Genomic DNA, 20756 nt, shown 5'->3' with positions numbered 1-20756 from the left:
TCACCCATATATATACATAAACATATATGTATGCATATTCCCTTCAGCTACCCTAATACTGAGGTCTCATCAATCATACACATCATCTTTCCATGTAGGAATGTCAACAAAACAGTTCACCTTTAGTAAGTCCCTTGCTATTTCTTTTTCTTGTTCTTTTTCTTGATTACCTTTTCATGCTTCTCTTGATTCTTGTGTTTGAAAGTCAAATTTTCTATTCAGTTCTGGTCTTTTCACTGAGAAAGCTAGAAAGTCCTCTATTTTATTGAAAATCCATATTTTGCCTTGGAACATGATACTCAGTTTTGCTGGGTAAGTGATTCTAGGTTTTAATCCTAGCTCCATTGACCTCCGGAATATCGTATTCCAAGCCCTTCGATCTCTTAGTGTAGAGGCTGCCAGATCTTGGATTATTCTGATTGGGTTTCCATAATACTCAAATTGTTTCTTTCTGGCTGCTTGCAGTATTTTCTCCTTGATCTGGGAGCTCTGGCATTTGGCGACAATATTCCTGGGAGATTTCTTTTTGGGATCTATTTGAGGAGGTGATCGTTGGATACTTTTAATTTCTATTTTGCCCTGTGACTCTAGAATATCAGGGCAGTTCTCCTTGATAATTTCTTGAAAGATGATATCTAGGCTCTTTTTTTGATCATGGCTTTCAGGTAGTCCAATAATTTTTCAATTATCTCTCCTGGATCTATTTTCCAGGTCTGTGGTTTTTCCAATGAGATATTTCACATTATCTTCCATTTTTTCATTCCTTTGGTTTTGTTTTATAATATCTTGATTTCCCATAATATCACTAGCTTCCACTTGCTCCAATCTAATTTTTAAAGTAGTATTTTCTTCAGTGGTCTTTTGGACCTCCTTTTCCATTTGGCTAATTCTGCCTTTCAAGGCATTCTTCTCCTCATTGGCTTTTTGGAGCTCTTTTGCCATTTGAGTTAGTCTGTTTTTTAAGGTGTTGTTTTCTTCAGTGTATTTTTCCGTATTTTTTTGGGTCTCCTTTAGCAAGTCATTGACTTGTTTTTCATAGTTTTCTTGCATCCTTCTCATTTCTCTTCCCAATTTTTCCTCTACTTCTCTAACTTGCTTTTCCAAATCCTTTTTGAGCTCTTCTATGGCCTGGGACCAGTTCATGTTTTTCCTGGAGGTTTTTAGTGTAGGCTCTTGCACTTTATTGACTTTTTTAGGCTGTATGTTTTGGTCTTCTTTGTCACCAAAGAAAGAATGCAAAGTCTGAGGCTGAAGCTCGGTGCGTTTTCGCTGCCTGGCCATATTCCCAGCCAACTAACTTGACCTTTGAGTTTTTCAGTGGGGTATGACTGCTTGTAGACTACAGAGTTCTATGTTCCACGTTTGGGGGGGAGGTGCCAGCTCTGCCACACTAGCACTGCTCCTTCCCCAAGAACACCCAACCCGGACTGGGCTTAGATCTTCAGCAGGCTCTTTACTCCTTCTCTGATCCGCCACTTAATTCCTCCCACCAGGTGGGCCTGGAGCCGGAAGTAACAACAGCTGTAGCTGCCCCACCTCCACTGCCCCTGGGGCTGGAAGCTGAACCGCGAACTCCTTCCACTCCCACAGCTTCTCCCATTAACCTTCTCCGCAGTCTTTGGTGTTTGTGGGTTAAGGAGTCTGGTAACTGCTGCAGCTCACTGATTCAGGGCACTAGGGCCCCCTCTGCCCGGCTTCTGGTCTGGATGGTCCACGCCGTTCAGGCTGGGTTCTGCTCCACTCCTTTCCCAGCTACCAGCTCCCAGCTCTCAGCTCCGTGTGGGATAGACCTCACCCAGAGACCATCCAGGCTGTCCTGGGCTGGAGCCCTGCTTCCTTCTGCTGTTTTGTGGGTTCTGCCATTCTAGAATTGGTTCAGAGCCACTTTTTATAGGTTTTTGGAGGGACTTGGTACTGAGCTCACACTAGTCCCTGCTTACCAGCCGTCATCTTGGCTCCAGGACACCATCTTCCCCATTTCTTATAGCACAATAGTATTCCATTACACTCATGTACCACAACTTGTTCAGCCATTCCCCAATTGATGGGCATCCCCTTGATTTCCAGTTTCTTGCTACTATAAAAACAGCTGCTATAAATATTTTTGCACACATGGGTCCTTTTCCCACTTGTGTGATTTCTTTGGGATACAACACTAGAAGTGGTATTGCTGGGTCAAAGGGTATGAACATTTTTATAGCACTTTGGGCATAGTTCCAATTTGCTCTCCAGAATGGCTGGATCAGTCCACAACTCCACCATCAATGTGACAGTGTTCCAAATTTCCCACATGCTCCCCAGAATTTATCATTTTCCTGTTTTGTCATTTTAGCCAATCTGACAGGAGAGATATGGTACCTAAGAGCTGTTTTGATTTGCATTTCTCTAATCAGTAGTGATTTAGAGTATTTTTTTCGTATGCCTATAGATACTTTAATTTCTTCCTCTGAAAACAGCCTGTTCATATCCTTTGACCATTTCTCAAGTGGGGAATGACTTTTATTTCTATATATTTCGCACAGTTCCCTGTGTATTTTAGGGATGAGGCCTTTATCAGAGCTACTGGTTATAAAGATTTTCTTCCAGTTTTCTGCTTCCCTCCTAACCTTTGTTGCATTGGCTAGTTTTTATAAAAAAAAACTTTTCAATTTAACATTATCAAAATTATCCATTTTGCATTTTGTAATGTGCTCTATCTCTTGTTGTGTCTTCAATTATTTCATTTCCAATAAATCTGATAGGTAAATTATTCCTTGCTCTCCCAAACTGCTTACAGTATCAGCCTTTATTCCTAAATCATGAACTCACTTTGACTTTATTTCAGTATATAGTGTAAGATGTTGGTCTATGGCCAATTTCTGCCCTATCATTTTCCAATTTTCCCAGCAGTTTTTGTAACATAGTGAATTCTTCACCCGGAAGCTGGATTCTTTGGGTTTAATCAAAGAGTAGATTGCTATAATCATTGACTACTGTATCTTGTGTACCTAACCTATTCCACTGATCCATGCCTCTGTTTCTTAGCCAGTACCAGAGAGTTTTAATGACTGCTGCTTTATAGTACAGTTTAACATCTGGTATGGCTAGGCCACATTCCCTAGCATTTCTTTTCATTAATTCCATGTATATTCTAGACCACTTGTTTTCCAGATGAATTTTGTTATTATTTTATCCAGCTGTATAAAATAATTTTTGGTAGTTCAATGGGTATGGCACTGAATAAATAAATTAATTTAGGTAAAATTATCATTTTCATTATATTAGCTCTGCCTAACCATGAGCAACTGATGTTTTTTTTCCTTTATTTAGATCTGACTTTATTTGTGTGAAAATGTTTCCTAATTATGTTCATATAGGCCCTGGGTTTGTCTTGGCAGATAGATTCCCAAATATTTTATACCGTCTACAGTAACTTTAAATAGAGTTTCTCTTTCTATCTCTTGATGTTAGGCTTTGTTACTAATGCATAAGAATGCCAAGCATTTATGTGGGTTTATTTTATATCCTGAAATTTTGCTAAAATTGTTTATATTTCAAGTATTTTTTAACTTGATTCTCTAGAATTCTTTAAGTAAATCATCATATCATCTACAAAAAGTGATAATTTAGTTTCTTCTTTGCTTATTCTAATTCCTTCAATTTCTGTTTCTTCTTTTATTGCTATAGCTAAGATTTCTAGTACCAGATTGAATAGGGATGATAATGGACATCCTTTTTTCACAGTGATCTTGCTGGGACTGCATCTAGCTTATCCCCTTTACAAATAATGCTTGTTGATGGTTTTAGGTAGATGCTATTTATATTTTTAAAGAAGGCTCCATTTATTCCTATGCTTTCCAGTGTTTTTAATAGGAATGGGTGTTGTATTTTGTCAAAGGCTTTTTCTTTATCTATTGAGATGATCATATGGTTTCTGCTAGCTTTGTTGTTGATATGATCAATTACGCTGATAGTTTTCCTAATATTGAACTATCCTTGCATTTCTGGAATAAATCATAGTGTATTATTCTTGTGATAATTTGCTACAGTCTTTTTGCTCTTCTTTTATTTAAAATTTTTATATCAATATTCATTAGGGAAATTGGTCTATAATTTTCTTTCTCTGTTTTGTCTCTTCCTGGTTTGGGTATTAGTACCACGTTTGTGTCCTAAAAAGAGTTTGGTAGGACTGCTTTACCTGTTTTTCAAAAGAGCGTATAAAGTAGAGGAATTAATTGTTCTTTAAATGTTTGAAAAAATTCACATGTAAAACCATCTAGCCCTGGAGATTTTTCATAGGGACTTCATTGATGGCTTGCTCAAATTCTTTTTCTGAGATGGGGTTATTTAGGAATTTTACTTCCTCTTCTGTTAACCTGGGCAATTTATACTTTTGTAGGTATTCATCCATACCCCTAAGGTTGTCAAATTTATTGGCATAAAGTTGGGCAAAATAATTCCTAATTATTGTTTAATTTCCTCTTCCTTGGAGGTGAATTCACCCTTTTCATTTTTGATACTGGTAATCTGATTTTCTTCTTTCTTTTTTTTTTAATCAAATTGACCAAAGTTTTATCAATTTTATTGGTTTTTTTATAAAACAAATTCTTGGTTTTACTTATTAATTTGATAGTTTTCTTGATTTCAATTTTATTAACTTCTCCTTTGGTTTTCATTATTTCTAATTTGGTATTTAATTGGGGATTTTCCATTTGTTTTTTATCTAACTTTTTCATTTCCATGCCAAATTTATGGATCTCCTTTTTCTCTATTTTATTCATGTAAGCGTTAAGAGATATTAAACTTCCCCTAAGAACTGTTTTTGTGCATCCCATAAGTTTTGGCATATTGTCTTATTATTGCCATTCTCTTGAATGAAGTTATTGTTTCTATGATTTGTTCTTTGGCCCACTCATTCTTTATAATTAGATTATTTGGTTTCCAATTAATTTTTAGCTAATTTTTCCATGGTTCTTTATTAAAAATAAGTTTTACTGCATCATGGTCTGAAAAAGATGCTTTGACTACTTCTGCCTTTCTGCACTTGATAGTGAGGTTTTTATGCCCTAGTACAGGGTCAATTTTTGATTGTGTGCCATGTACCACTGAGAGAAATGTATTTTCCTTTTTATTGCCATTCAGTTTTCTCCAGAGGTCTATCATATCTGCTTTTTTCTAAAATTCTCTTCACCTCCTTAACTTCTTTCCTGTTTATTTTGAGGTTAGATTTATCAAGTTCAGAGAGAGGGAGGTTGAGGTCCCCCACTAGTATGGTTTTGCTGTCTATTTCTTCCTGTAACTCCCTTAATTTCTCCTCTAAGAATCTGCATACTATACTATTTGGTGCATATATGTTAAATAATGATATTGTTTCATTGTTTATGGTGCCTTTTAGCAGAACATAGTGTCCTTCCTTATCTCTTTAAATTAGATCTATATTTTCTTTGTCTGAGATTAGGATTGCTACCCCTGGTTTGTTTGTTTGTTTTTTTTACTTTAGCTGAAGCACAATATATTCTCCTCCAGCCTTTTACTTTACCCTGTGTGTATCTCCCTATTTCAAATGTGTTTCTTGGAAACAGTATGTTGTAGGATTATGGTTTTTATGGTTTTTACTCCATTCTGCTATCTGCTTCCCTTTTATGGGCCAGTTCATCCCATTCACATTCACAGTTATGATTATGATCTCTGTGTTTTTCTCCATACTATTTCTCTCCTGTTTATGCTTTCATTTCTCCCTTTCCCCTTCCACTCCTCAACGATTTTGCTTTTGACTGCTGCCTTCCTCAGTTTACCCTCCGTCTTGATTCCCCTCCTTTATCTTACCATCTTCTGCTTGCTACTTCTGCTCTTCTTTCTGATCAGCCCCCTCCCTTTTTTCCCCCTTTCTCCTCCTACTGCCTGTAGGACAAGTTTGATTTCTATACTTATCAGGGTATGTTATTCCCTTCTTGAACCAAATCTGACAACAGTAAAGCTCAAATACTGCTCTTCTCCCTCCCTTCTTTCCCTCTACTTTAATGTGTTTTTGTGCCTCTTCCTTTGATGTAATTTACCCTGTTGTACTACCTCCTTACCTCTCCTCCCAGAACTCTCACTTTACATCTCTTAATTATGGTTTTTATCCTTATAGCAGTTATTTTATACAAACATCCACAGTCTATGTGTATCACTTTCAATTATCATAATAACTACTATTCTCAAGATTGATGTATATATAAACATATATAAAACAAAATAATCCTATATAAGGGTGTAACTAATCAGCCTTATTGATCACCTGGGGTTTTTCCCCCATTTACCTTCTTATGTCTCCCTTGAGTTTCATATTTGGAGATTGGATTTTACGTTGAACTCTGGCCTTTTCATCGGGAAGGTCTGGAATTCCCTTATGTCACTGAATATTCATCTCCTTGCTTGGAAAATTATACTCAGTTTTGCTGGGTAGTTGATCCTTGGTTGTAGTCCAAGATCCTTTGCCTTTTGGAATATCCTATTCCAATTTCTCCTGTCATTTAATGTAGAAGCTGAAAGATCCTGCATGATCCTGACTGTAGTTCCGTGGTATTTGACTTGTTTCTTTCTTAGCTTCTTGCAGTATTTTCTCCTTGACCTGGTAGTTCTAGAATTTGGCTATAATATTTCTTGGAATTTTCAGTTTGGGATCTTTTTCAGGGGGTGGTACATGGATACTTTTGATGATAATTTTACCATCTGGTTCTAGGTCCTCTGGGCAATTTTCCTTAAGGGTTTCATGTAAAATACTGTCCAGGCTTTTTCTTTTCATCATAGCTTTCAGGTAGACCAATAATTCTTAGATTGTCTATCCTGGATCTATTTTCCAGGTCAGTTGTTTTTCCAATCAGATATTTCACATTTTCTTCCATTTTTTCATTCTTTGGGTTTTGTTTGACTATTTCTTGATCTCTTATAGAGTCATTAGCTTCTACTTGCACAATTCTAATTTTTAATGTTTTGTTTTCCTCTTTTATCTCTTTAACTCCTTTACCATTTAGTTAATTTTACTTTTCAATGAGACATTTTCTCCATTTATATTCTGATTGTCCTTAACCAATTCACCAATTTTACTTTTTAAAGATTTGTTTTCCTCCATGAATTATTTTTCTATTTTTTTCTATTTTTTCTTTTACCTCCCTAATTTGGTTTTGAATGTCCTCCTTCAGTTCTTCCAGGAATGTTTTTTGGTCTGGAGACCAGTTCACTTTCCCTTTTGAGGTTCCAGATGTGGGTTTAGTGTCCATGTTGTCCTCTTCTGAATTGGTATTTTGATGTTCCCTGTCTCCACAATACAAGTCAATCCTATTTGAAAGCTTCTGACTGTTCTTCTTCATGGTGTATTTTTTTTCTTCCTGGTTTCTGAAGTGGATCTCTGCTTCTGGGGCTCAGCAGGTTCTGTCCCAAGTTTTTTGTTTTGGGATCTAGCTTTATGTGCTATAGCCTCTGGTTTTGTGAGGTGTGGCGGAGGGGTGGTCTGGCTGCTGGAAGTCTCCTCTTTCCCAGGATTGTTCTACAGCATGAGTGGTCTCAGCTCTTGTCTGTGTTGGTGTCTGCCATTTCCCCTGGCTGTGCAAAGCCACATCTGGGGTCCTGGCCTTGTTGTTAGTTAGTTCCACCCCCTGGGGCTAAGTTACTCTTGTTCTGCTGAAGTTAGGGCTGCTGGGACACCTCTCTTCTTGTACTAGTCTCCTTTTACCATGACAGGAAGGGCCCTCTCTCCCACTTCTCTCACTACTGAAGGCCCCCTTCTGGCTCCTCAGTTTCTCCTGAGCTATTATTCTCTGGGTATATTCAAGGGAGGGATAAGAGCTGTTTTGCATCATAGCTCCCAGAAGTTCAAGAAGGCAGGTTTCAAACCTTTAGATGGTGGGTTGGAGGCCTCTGGACTAGCTGTTCCTGCAGTCTCCAGCACTGTCCTGGGCTGAGAGGCCTGGGGCTTGATCGCAGCAGTAGCCAGTACTTCCACCCAAGGCCTTTTTCTTCTCCAGTGGTTTGCTCACCCAGCACTCTCCCAGACAGGCATGCTGGCTGGATTCCTCTGCTGTTCCCCGTTGGTTTGGTCTGGTGCCATTCTGCATGCCTGGTGCTCCTACCCCTCTCATTCTACTTGTGGCTTCCATCTCTCTCAAATCTGCTCGGATTGATTTCTTTAGATGTATCTGACAGAATTTGTGAGAGAACTCCAGTAGTTCCTTCCTTTCACAGCACCATCTTGGCTTCACCCTCCTGTGTCTCTTTATTCAATTTTCTCCTTTGACCCTGTCCCTTTTCAAAAGTATTTGATTTTGACTACCTCTCCCCCAAGTCTGCTCTCCCTTCTATCATCCCCTCCTCTTATCCCCTTTCCCCCTACTTTCCTGTAGGGTTAGATGCTAAATTGAGTATGTATGTTATTCCCTCCTTAAGTCAAATCCAATGAGAGTCAAGATTCGATCAATCCATTTCACCTGCCTCCTCTTCCCTTCCATTATAACTGCCATTTCTTGCCACTTTTATGTGAGATAATTTACCCCATTCTATCTTTCCCTTTCTCCTTCTTTCAATATATTCCTCTCACCCCTTAATTTTATTTTATTTTTTTAATATTTTAGATATCATACCTTCATATTCAACTCACCCTATGCCCTCTGTCTCTCTATATATGAGACATACATATGTATATATGTATGCATGTATGTATGTATGTATGTATGTATATTCCCTTCAATTACCCTAGTACTGCAAAAGGTCTCATGAGTTACAAATATCATCTTTCCATGTAGGAATGTAAAGAGTTTAGTTTTAGTAAGCCCCTTATGATTTATCTTTCATGTTGACCTTTTCATGCTTCTCTTGATTATCGTATTTGAAAGTCAAATTTTCTGTTCAACTCTGGTCTTTTCATCAAGAATGCTTGAAAGTCCTCTTTTGCATTGAAAATCCATATTTTGCCCTGGAGTATTATGCTCAGTTTTGCTGGATAGGTGATTCTTGGTTTTAATCCTAGCTCCTTTAACCTCCAGAATATCATATTCCAAGCCCTTCTACCCCTTAATGTAGAAGCTCCTAGATCTTGTGTTATCCTAACTGTGTTTCCACAATACTCAAATTGTTTCTTTCTGGCTGTTTGTAATATTTTCTACTTGACCTGGGAGCTCTGGAATTTGGCAATAATATTCCTAGGAGTTTTCTTTTTGAGATAATTTTCAAGAGCTGATTGGTGAATTCTTTCAATTTCTATTTTACCCTCTGGTTCTAGAATATCAGGGCAGTTTTCCTTGATAATTTCTTAAAAGATGATGTCCAGGGTCTTTTTCTGATCATTGCTTTCAGGTAGTCCAATAATTTTTAAATTATCTCTCTTGTATCTGTTCTCCAGGTCAGTGGTTTTTTCAATGAGATATTTCTCATTGTCTTCCATTTTTTTATTCTTTTGGTTATGTTTTATAATTTCTTGCTTTCTCGTAAAGTCACTAGCTTCCTTGTTCCATTCTAATTTTTAAGGTGTTATTTTCTTCAGTCATCTTTTGGACCTCCTTTTCCATTTGACTAATTCTGTTTTTAAAGGAATTCTTTTCCTCATTGGCTTTTTGGACCTCTTTTGCTATTTGGGTTAGTCTATTTTTAAGGTGTTAGTTTCTTCAGTATTTTTGGGTCTCCTTTAGCAAGCTATTGACTTGTTTTTCATGATTTTCTTGCATCACTTGCATTTCTCTTCCTAATTTTTCCTCTGCTTCTCTTACTTGATTTTCCAAATCCTTTTTGAGCTCTTACATGGCCTGATCCCAATTCATATTTTTCTTGGAGGCTTTGGATTTAGGATCTTTGACTTTGTTTACTTCTTCTGGCTGTATGTTTTGATCCTCTTTGTCACCAAAGTAAGATTCAATAGTCTGAGTCCTTTTACCCTGTCTGCTCATTTTCCCAGCCAATTGCTTGACTTTTGAGCTCTTTGTCAGGGTATGATTGCTTCCAGAATTGAGAGTGCTCTGTTCCAAGCTTCAGAGATTTTTCACTGCTGTTTTCAGAGCTACTTCTATTCTGACCTCTTATGATATTCCTCTCTGGGGTGTGCTCTGGTCTGTGAGTGCAAACACTCCTTACTGCCATATAACTACTAGAAGGACTCCCTCTCCACAGCTACCACAAGCTCTGCCACACCAGCACTCCTCCTCCTCTGAGGACTGCCAACCAGGACTGAGACCCAGATCCAAACAGGACAAAGCAAGAGATCCCTGCACTCCTACTCTGATCCGCCACTTGATTCCCCCCACTGTCTATGGGCCTGGAGCTCTGGAAGCAGCCCCCACTGCAGCTACCTCCACTGCCCTGGGGCTGGGGTCAGACTGAACCCTTCTCTCACTCAGGTTCCCACTGACCTGATATGTTGTCTTTGGTGTTTGTGGGTTGAGAAGTCTGGAAACTGCCACAGCTGCCAGTGATTCAATGCTCTGAGGCCTGCTCCACCCAGTCTCCTCAGGCCTGGTCTGTCCTGGCTAAGCACACACTGGGCTTTGCTCTTCTCCCAGCAACCATAGACCCTTTCCAGCAACCATCCAGGACATCGTGGGCTGGAGACTTGTTTCACTCTGTCATTTCATGGGTTCTTTAGCTCTAGAATTTGCTTAGAGTCATTTTATAGGTGTTTGGAGAGATTTCAGGGAGAGCTCAAGTAAGTCCCTGTTTTCATGCTGCCATCTTGGTTCCACTTCCCCCTTTCTACTGTTCTTATAGACTATACTCCATTTCATAGAGGAACACAGTGCCATTTCGTGAATTGCCCTGAATTTCAGAAATGCTCTCCCACCTCACCTCTATCCTAAACTTCTCTGGGGTTCTCTGGGGTAAGATTTAGCTTTAAAACCATCTTTTTCAAAAGGAATTTCCAAGTTCTTCCCTCCTCCTCTTCCATCCAGCCATATGCCTTTCTTTGGAAATTGTTTCCCATTTACATTGTATATATCTTGTAAATGACTATTTTCATATTGTTTCTTTCATTAGAATGTGAATTCTTTGAAGGCAAGAACCATGGCTATATTTTGCTTTTTTTGTATCTCCCAATCTCAAGACAGTGTCTGGAATGTAGTAAGCACTTAACAAATACTTGTTGATTTACTGGCTAGTGACCAAATAGACTATGAATCAGTTATCAAATAGTGCATGGTTCTGTTTGTATGCGGGAGAGTACATTTTTCTTCTAGTTATTATAGCTAATTCCTTTGATAGGTTATGCTCTGGTAATGAGGTCTCCTCACTGAGATCGTGGAAATCTAGAGAATGATTAGGATGAAGTCTGTTTCATTGTAAAGAAGCAGTGTTGTGTAGTAGATACAACATGTTGGAAACCTGGATCTGACAATTCCTTACTGTGTCTGTGGTCCAAAAAAGCATGACCCCTCAGAATCTCAGTTTTTCATTGACTAAAAATTAGAGAAAACTTTTGTTTGTTTTTGTTTTGATTTTTATCTTGGTTTTTCTTTTGTATTGGTTTGTTGTATTTTTTTAAATGAACTTAGTAAAAATTATATTATTGTTGTTGTTGCTCAGTAGCATCCAACTCTTTGTGACCCCATTTAGCATTTTCTTGGCAAAGATACTAGAGTGGTTTGTCATTTCCTTCTCATTTTGCAGATGAGGAAATGAGGCAAACAGGGTTAAGTGAGTTGCCTAGGATCACACAGCTAGTCTCTGAACCCAGATTTGAAATCAGGAAGATGTTTGGTGACTTCAGGCCTGGCACTCTATCTAATGCCCCACTTAGCTGCTCCCTAGTAAAAGTTAAGGCACTACTTAAATTTATTTTCTTAGCTGACATTCTGGCTCTTCTTTTAAAGGAGGCAAGAGATAATATAACTTTCCATTTCAGAACATTCTCACAGTGAACTTTTAGAAAAAAGTAGGCCAAAACTAGCCTCCTCTCAGTCATTAAATTGTATCTGTCTTGTGCATTTTCTTGGCCTATGTAAGGATAAGAAGTAAATATTCTGGTTTCGTTGCACACAAAGGACATCTTCTGTCTGAAAATGAGAATAAGCAGAAACTAAAAGACTTACCTTAAATTTCACTTACGATGAAAGAAACTAACTGAAACTATCATGGGTAGCATAATGTAAATTACCAAGGCTGACAAAGCTTAGAAAAAGCCAAAGGCAGCTGCATTCAATCCACAGTGCCATGGAGATGGCCCCAGGCTCCTACCAGAGAAGCTTAAGGGAGCTTTGTGCCAACCTTCATGTTTTACATTTCATCTCTTAAAGGTTTTTCTTTCTTTTTTTATAATAAAGAAATGCAACTTCTTTCTTCAAATTCAAATACAAAAGACAGCAATTATACTGCATCTTAAAGAGCCTTTATCACCTGAAAATTAAAAGTGTTCTCTTTCTCTGTGTCTATGTTTCTCTCTCTATCTTTTTTCTGTAGAATTAACCACTATGAAAATATTTGCTCCTCTATAGTAGTTGGAGTTCAATAAATGGAAATTTAGTAATTGTTTATTATTTTAAAGGCCCCTTTTGAAATCTGTTTTTTGCCAAATAAATATTTAGGGAAAATTTAGCAAACACAAACATATTTGATCACTAATTAATAAGTGACATCATGAATCATCTTTTCTCTTCTCGGCAATGTTAAGTCCAGATGTGACTCAATAATAGATCAAGTCTTCTTCACTTTTACCCTTATTGAAATATTTTAAAAGCAATTATATTATTTAACATTTTAAAATAGACTTTGAATTTAGATGCTGGGGGTGGAGAGAGGAAATGAGAATGCTAAATAATCTTGTTTTATTTTTCCACTTTTAAAACAACTGAATACTTTCATGAAATCTAAAAATGCTATCCCTTACATACTTAAAAGGTCCAAGTTAAAGCTTCTCAACTGGTACCAGTGATTCTGCAAATAAGATTATCATTTAGGTTTCTAGGTATTCTAACTATCACTCCCCTTCTCCTTTAGCCTCTAAAAGAGAAAAGGGGCTGAGAGGAGAGAGAGGAAAGGCATAATCAGTGACACTTGTAAAGCATGTTTAGGAGCTTGCTCTTTGTCTCTTTTGACTCATATGACAACAACCCAGCAAGGATGATACTACAGATATTTTTATTCCAATTTGATACAAAACCCAAGGAAGGCTCAAATACATTAAGTGTCATGGTCACACAGCAATTAAGTGTCAGAAGTAGGATTTCAGCTCGGGATGTGCCTTAACTTACTTGTCCTCAAAATTTTGAAGTGTTGTCATGTTAAGAGGGGATTTACTTGTCCCTGTTTAGCAAAATTCAGGCAGGAGGTAGAAATGGGGGAAAACAACAATGGTTTTAGTCTTCATTTAGAAACAAACAAACCAAAACCTCCTTTAGAGGTAGAGGAGTGTCATTATCAGTGTGAGGACTTCTTAGCTAAAAGCCCCCTTAATCCTTTGAAATTTCTAGGCTTAAGACTAGGACCCAGGACAAAGAGAAGTTACATGCCTAGCTCAGGATCAAACAGTTAACATTATTTGCAAGACATCTATATCATTAGTGCTTATAACAGTGCCTGGAACATAGTAGGCCTTGGTAAGTATTTATTGAATTGAACTGAACCCCAGATCTCTTTATAACTGGTCATATTGATTTTGCAAATGATTAGAGCTATCCAAAAGTAAAAAAGATGGTTCAGGAAGGAAATAGGGGATTCTCTCTGAGTTCAAAGGTTGGATGACAACTTGGGAGACACATGTAGTGGGAACTCTTATCCAGTTTTGTATTGCTTTAGGTGGTCTCTGAAGTCCCTTTGAATTCTGAGATCCAGTGACTCTGTGCTTGAAACAGTATGTGGCAATCAGACTCTCAATAAACATTTATGAAATGCCTACTGTGTGTCAGTCACTGTACTAAACATTGGGGATACAAAGAAAAGCAAAAGATTGGCTTTGATCTCAAGTCTCTCAGTCTAATGGGAAAGATGATGTGTAAACAACTAGGTACAAAAAAAAACATTCGGGATAAATTTGAGATAACCAACAAAAGGATGAAGAAAAGATGCCTATACAAATGGGAAAATAGAGCTGGAGTGTAACTAGAGAAACTGGCTTTAGAGTCTCAGGAATTACCCTTAACTGTATGACCTTGTAGGTCTCAATATTGATATCGATCAATCGAGGGTAGGGTAGGCAGGTATGTGGACCTGGAGTCAGGAAGAACTGACTCAACTGTTCAAATCTAGCCTTCAATTCTTATCAATTGTGTGACACAGGGCAAATCATTTAACCTCTTACTCAATTTCCTCTTTGTAAAGGGGAGATAATAATAGCCCTTACCTCCCAGAGTTATTGTGAGGCTTAAATGAGATAATACATGTAATACACTTTGCAAACCTTAAAGTACTATATAATTGCTAGTTACTATTATTAAATCTATAATTCTTCCTATTTCTGACACTTTGTGATTCCTATAATCCTTTGTATCACTGTTTAGTTGTCACTTGCTGAAGTCAATTTATCTGTCAAAGCAACTCACTGAAAAACTAACCAATACAAAATTATTTGAGTCTGTGGTGAAAACCTAAGGCAACAGTAGGGAAAAGATATCTTATTTTTCCAATTTATTAAACTGAGAAACTGGTGATAGATAGTGGTAGAAATTCTTTATTGTTCTTCCCACATCAATGATATCTATTTTAACTTGAGGAACTGCCAAATATGGAACACCACAAACTTACAGTAGATGTAGAAAATAGTTCTGTATTATTCAATTCAATACGTCAATTTAACAAGAATTTATGTATCACCTACTCTGCATCAGGCTCTGGGAATACAAAGAATTCTCTCAGCTCCCTCCCCTTCCCCTAAATTCCTGCCCTCCTGCCGCTTACATTATACCTGGGAGAAATGAGCATGAACAAATATAAGAAAATACAAAATACTTATATTGAAATGTAGCTTAATGGGAGGGGTGAATTCTGAAAAACAGAGGAATTAAGAATGGTCTCATGAAGGAAGTAGCACATTAGATGAGTGTTATGGAGAGTTAAAGATTTCAAGAAGGGGAGGTGAGAAAGATGAGCACGATTATCTTATGACTGTTCTACAGCTTGCCTAATAGTACACTTCAGTTGTCTAAAGGAAACATGAAAATGATAGGTAAGACATACTGTGTTCTTCCCAGAAGTACTCTATCACTTTTGAAGGAAGGCAAACCCTTCATAGCCATGACGTTTTGCCAAAAAGCTTGAGTTTTCACGACATACTAGCTAAATCACATAATACATGTAATTTACCAAATTGATTTTGTAATTTACAGAAATATACAAAACATGGTTAGTAGATTTATCCAAGTACTTGATAGTCTATTAGGAGAGTCACTTCATTTGAAAACAACCAGACCAGTGTCTATGATACTTTCCCAAATTCACTGTCCTTGAAGAATCAACTAACTGGGGTATTCTTTGTTTTGTTTTTGTTGTTATTATTTGTGTTTGTTTTTTTTTCAGATGAAGGGGTCAAGTAATATTCTGACTTTACACTTTTAATGAGATTATATTTGCCATTTTAAAAATTACTAGGGCTCAGAAGGATGTTCCTCTCCCATTCTCTTGTTCATAGTAAGATCCTTCAGCCTGCTTTTCATTGAGAAAAAAATTAAAGTTGGAGTTTGAATCTAAGCATGCTGATTTGAACTAATGAACTCAATAGCCATGGATGAAAGATGCTGTTTAAAGAAATGTGCCCTTTATATACAGACAAAGAAAAACTCTTTCTTACTTATATATTTTAATCTAAACAAATTTTCTGGAAAGCAAAATCACAAACTCATTCTATCATACAAAATTGCAGGCACATTTCACTATAATAAATCTATGTAAAGCATATGCTCTCCCTTTTTGCTCACAGACTAAGATATTCTTTTACTAATTAGAATACTGAAGAGCATCTGTAAGCCCCCCCCTCCCCTGTGTCTTATTTTTAGTTTCAGAATTAAAGCCAAATTTATTTTTAGCTAACAACTTATATTTCCTCTTAATAATAACTCACCTGATTTTTGTTTACAACTTAATATTTTTAGTTATAAATTCTGTGTGATTTCTTTCTACAATTATTTATGAAGTAGGAGATTCTGACTTCAAGGTCCCTTGAAGAAAATTACTATTTTTTCAAAATAAAAAATGTACCCAAACAAACTTATCTACAAGTGGTATACTTAAAGATTGTCCTATTGATGTATAAATTCTTTTCAAACTAAAAATTCTTTTCAAACTTAGTTGATTAGCTAAAATGAAAATAATATTCCTCATCATAGTGACTTCCATTCACTAAATTAGGTACCTTCTCAAGACTTCCAATCTTTCTACAAATAATCTATTTTCACTGATATTTACACAGCATTATTTTGTAAAAAAAGCTCAATATGTCTTAGAAACACAATAAAATAAATGCATTATCTCTGAGGGTCAGATCATTGGTGTATTTTCCCCCATTTTACAAAAAGAAAAACAAATTTTAAGGGTAATCCCGTCAAGTCATACAGGGTGGAACCTTAGAGAGAGAGGGAGTTTCTGATCAACTTTTGAGAAAGCCTCAATACACAGACATTGCAGTGTTAACTGTGAGGCAAGGAAAAGTAGAATCCATTGTCTCCTCAACATTCAGATTTATTTTGTTATTTTGTTTTGCATCCAGAAGAATAAATGCCTGAAATCATAATAATTGTCCACATCACCATTGGGGCACCAGAGAGAAGTTGAAAAGGCTGCCAAGTTCTGTCATTTGGTACGTTTCCCTTTGACTAAGGCTGCCTATGATTATATGTCATTGATAGAATTAGGATTATAACCCTGTCTCATGACTTCCAATCTATCTGGGAGATTATGGTACACAAGGTATTATTCTACCAAATGCATACAATGTGCTCTCTTCTGTTTAAAAAATGTTATTTCCACCCACCAAATGGATACTGTACTCAGAATTTCTTTTGTGGTGAGGGCCAGGAAGATGACAGAGCAACAATGGGCATTTTTCAGAAATCAGGTGCAACAGAGAGCTTGGCATGCTCACCAATCCCTGGCTAGTACCCAAATTGGGCTTTTTATCTTAGCTCCTTGTTCTATCTTCAACCATTGAACATACAGGCAGCTCTCTGGAGGACCTCCTCTTTGATTTCATTCAAACATCACCTCAAAACACATAGGCAAAGCAAGGTGAGTAGAGACTGAAATGACAGGAAGAAAAAAATAAGGGAACTAAGAAATATCTGATAGCAAGAAAGGGGAAATGTTTATAAATTACAGTCAATGGGAAGTCAGCTATGTTTTTTGAGAAGGGGAGTAACATCATCAAAGACAAAAAATAAAAACAAAAGAAAATCAAACCTAGAGAGTCCTGATCTATGAGGCATCTAGGTGGTGCAGTGGATAGAGCCCTGGGCTCCAATCAGGAGGACCTGAGTTCAAATCCAGCCTCAGACACTAGCTGTATGATCCTGGGCAAGTTGCTTAAACCTATTTGCCTCAGTTTCCTCAATTGTAAAATGAATTGCAGAAGAAAATGGCAAACTCCTTCAGTATCTTTGCTGAGAAAACCCCAAATTGTGTCAGGAAGAGTCAGCTATGACCAAAAAATGACTAACCCCCCCCAAACAAAAAAACAACCAACCCCCCCCCCATATATCCATTCTGGTAAAGACTATACCAAACCTGACCTTGAAGTGTCATACTTATGCTGTGTTAAATTAGAGGTATGGGTTTTTTCCATATTTTCTGTCATGCATCTAGGAGGCCAGGTATATCTCATAGTTTACCCTGTTATCCAACTTGCTAACAAGTACTACCAAGGGGAGCTTCCAAGACTATTCAGGAAGACATGAGGCAAATAGAATTGTATTCCATTCTATTATCTGTTCTATTATTGCTCCTCTTATCAATTGCTAAAGCTCACTATCCCTCAAATTGACCTATCCTCTTTCTGACATTTAGGGAGGCTTCCAACGTACAGATGGGACATTGAGACACTGTTGTCCAGTACTAATGAGAGAGAATACATACATGACATGGGAAACATTGGAAACCCAGAAAGAAACTTTTGAAAAGATAGGAAAGAGAGAAGAAGCAGAAAAATGAAAAGAAGGATCAGAAAATTCACACACACACACACACACACACACACACACACACACACACACACACACACAATACAGAACATTGATCTTGCAGGGATCTCAGAGTTCATCTCTTTCTAATGCTCTCAGTTTACAGATGAGGAAAATGAGTTTAAGGGAGAGTAAATGCTTTGCCCAAGGACTCATAGGTATATAGCACCAATGCAATATTCACAGTGCTTATGGCGGCAAAGAATATGCCAGCATAGTTCTGAATTACAAAATATAACAGACTCTCTACACGTCAGACAGAACCAAAACATTTATTCAAACACCAGAAAACCAAATCCATCAGAGCAACAAAGAAATCTACACACATTAGCAATGCAGGGGCACTGACATTCCCAAGCCTTCCCTCTGTAAGGGTCTTCCACAAAGGAACACCTTCAAGAAAAACCACTCCCTGGCCCTCACTCATGCTAACTGCTGCTCTATGACAGCCTCCTCTCTCTCCAAGGTGCAGCTCCCATAATCTCTCTCCCAGCTCTGACCAACTTCCTCTCAGCTCTGCTCCACCCTTCCTGTTCCACCTGTTCAGCAATCTCCTCCCACCACAGGTTTCATGTGACCCAAAATCATGTGACTTAGGCTTCCATGTGATTTAAGCAGGTCACATGGGCCTGTTAATGGATGAGAAAGATCTTCCTATTTATAATCCCACTACAAGGTAGTAAACATTAAAAGTGAGATGTGAACCCAGATCCTCTGATGACAGAGCCAGTTCTCCTTCAACTGTACCCTAATGTCTTCCCAAATAATGGTATCATTTTTCTTGGTTTAATTTTTGTTTTATTTTTTAACTTTGAGTTCTTATCCTGGAGCCTACCACTACCAGCACCTCTCAATGCCCCACGCTTGCGTAATGAGCAGAGTTGATGAGAGTGAGAGAGAAAAGGTATCTGGAGTCTTCTAGTTTTTAACTTTGAGAGAGAAAATGTGAGGTTCTAACCCTTCTTCATGTCCCTGAAGAGAGAAATATTCTGAAAAGAAGTGTCATGTAGAATTTCAATCATTTCTCCCTTCCCAGCTTGCTACACTAGAGATTTTAGGGAATTTCCCTTTCGGTGAGATCTGGGACTCTTTGGGTTGAACTTAGTTGTCTTGTGCCCAGTGAGCTGAGTTATCTCACTTTTTCACTTTGTAACTTTTGATACATATTCTCATATGTATAACAGCTAGGTGGAATACTGCAGGGCTTCTTAAACTTTTTTCCATTTGCAACCCCTTCAGAGCTTTTTAAACTGTGGGTTGTGACCCACAGTTTCAGAAGTGCTGGATAGTGGCTAGAGCACTGGGCCTGGAGTCAGGAAGCCTATCAAACCTGGCCTCTGATACTTACTAGCAATACAAACCTGGGCAAGTCACTTAATCCTATTTGCCTTAGTTTCTTCATCTATAAAATGAGCTGGAGAAGGAAATGGCAAACCACCCCAGTGTCGTTACCAAGAAAATCCCAAATAAGGTCACAAAGAGTTGGACATGACAGAAACTACCAAACAACAACAAACCACTATTTTCTATTACCTCAAAACTACTCATAGCTCTCTCTCATTTACTGTCAGATTCCATTTATTTGCATCCTGGGGAACCAGCTGTCAGTAAGTGGTGCCCGTAGTGCCCCAGGTGCTCTGTACCTGTTTCTAGCCATATGAGTCCTTTCGTAGTTTTTGCCCATGTCCTAGCATGTGGTAACATGCTATCGAAGTGCCAACAAACCTTAAAAGATGGAACGTGCTCTGAGAGCCAAATCTGTGACTTTTAGATGCTGATTGGGAAAATGCTACATCCCTAAAGGCTTCAGATATTTGAAATATCTGAACATGCAGTTTTCTACAGGCTTATATCTTCCCTGACCATAAACACAATCTCTGTGTCAGAAGTTGGTGTTAAATAGTTGGTATCTTTCCCTGGCCAACACTTATTTGTATAGCAAAACAAATCAATGAATCTCCCAATGCTGATTATATAGTGAACCATTTCCAAGGTAAACAATGATGGATTAACCCTTGGAGTTATATTTTCCAGATGTTAGAGAAATACTTGCAGCATATGTGTGTGGGTGGGGGAGATTATTATGAATTTCTTACTAATGGAAACCATTATTCTGACAGAAAAAGCAACCTCAGTTATGGAAGCATTTTTTCACAAATTAATAACTTTCTTAAAAACCACTAGAATGATTTCACATCAGGGTCTGATTTGTCTTATACAAAACAAAAGGCAAGTAAAAGTTTTTTTTTTTTTTTTCCAAGAATGTGGGAATGAAATTCACTTAGTTTCTTTCAACAATATCCTTCAACAATATTCTTCAGAAAAAAAATAAAACACAATAAAGGATTCATTCCAGTTAAAATAGAATAAACAAGAGCAACTGATTCATTTGGTGGCTGATATTTCACACCGATTAATAGATTCTCCTGTTATTCCCCAACCCCATTGTGAAAACTTGCACACTTACTATTTTTCAGCTTTTCTAGCCACCTACCTTATAGAGATGCTTGTAGGAGTAGGGAAATAATTAGCTTAATCTGCCTGGAGTTCATTGTTCTCTATCTTTTCATTAAAAAATTTAGAAGGCATGATCCACATGTGACAAATCCCTCATTTTAGCCCAAGATTAAATGCATGTGGCTACTTAAAAATGTGCAA

The sequence above is a fragment of the Trichosurus vulpecula genome, chromosome 2, assembly GCF_011100635.1.
Source record: "Trichosurus vulpecula isolate mTriVul1 chromosome 2, mTriVul1.pri, whole genome shotgun sequence".
Lineage (NCBI taxonomy): Eukaryota > Metazoa > Chordata > Mammalia > Diprotodontia > Phalangeridae > Trichosurus > Trichosurus vulpecula.
The sequence above is the reverse complement of the archived record's forward strand: the minus strand, read 5'-3'. Positions refer to the sequence as shown.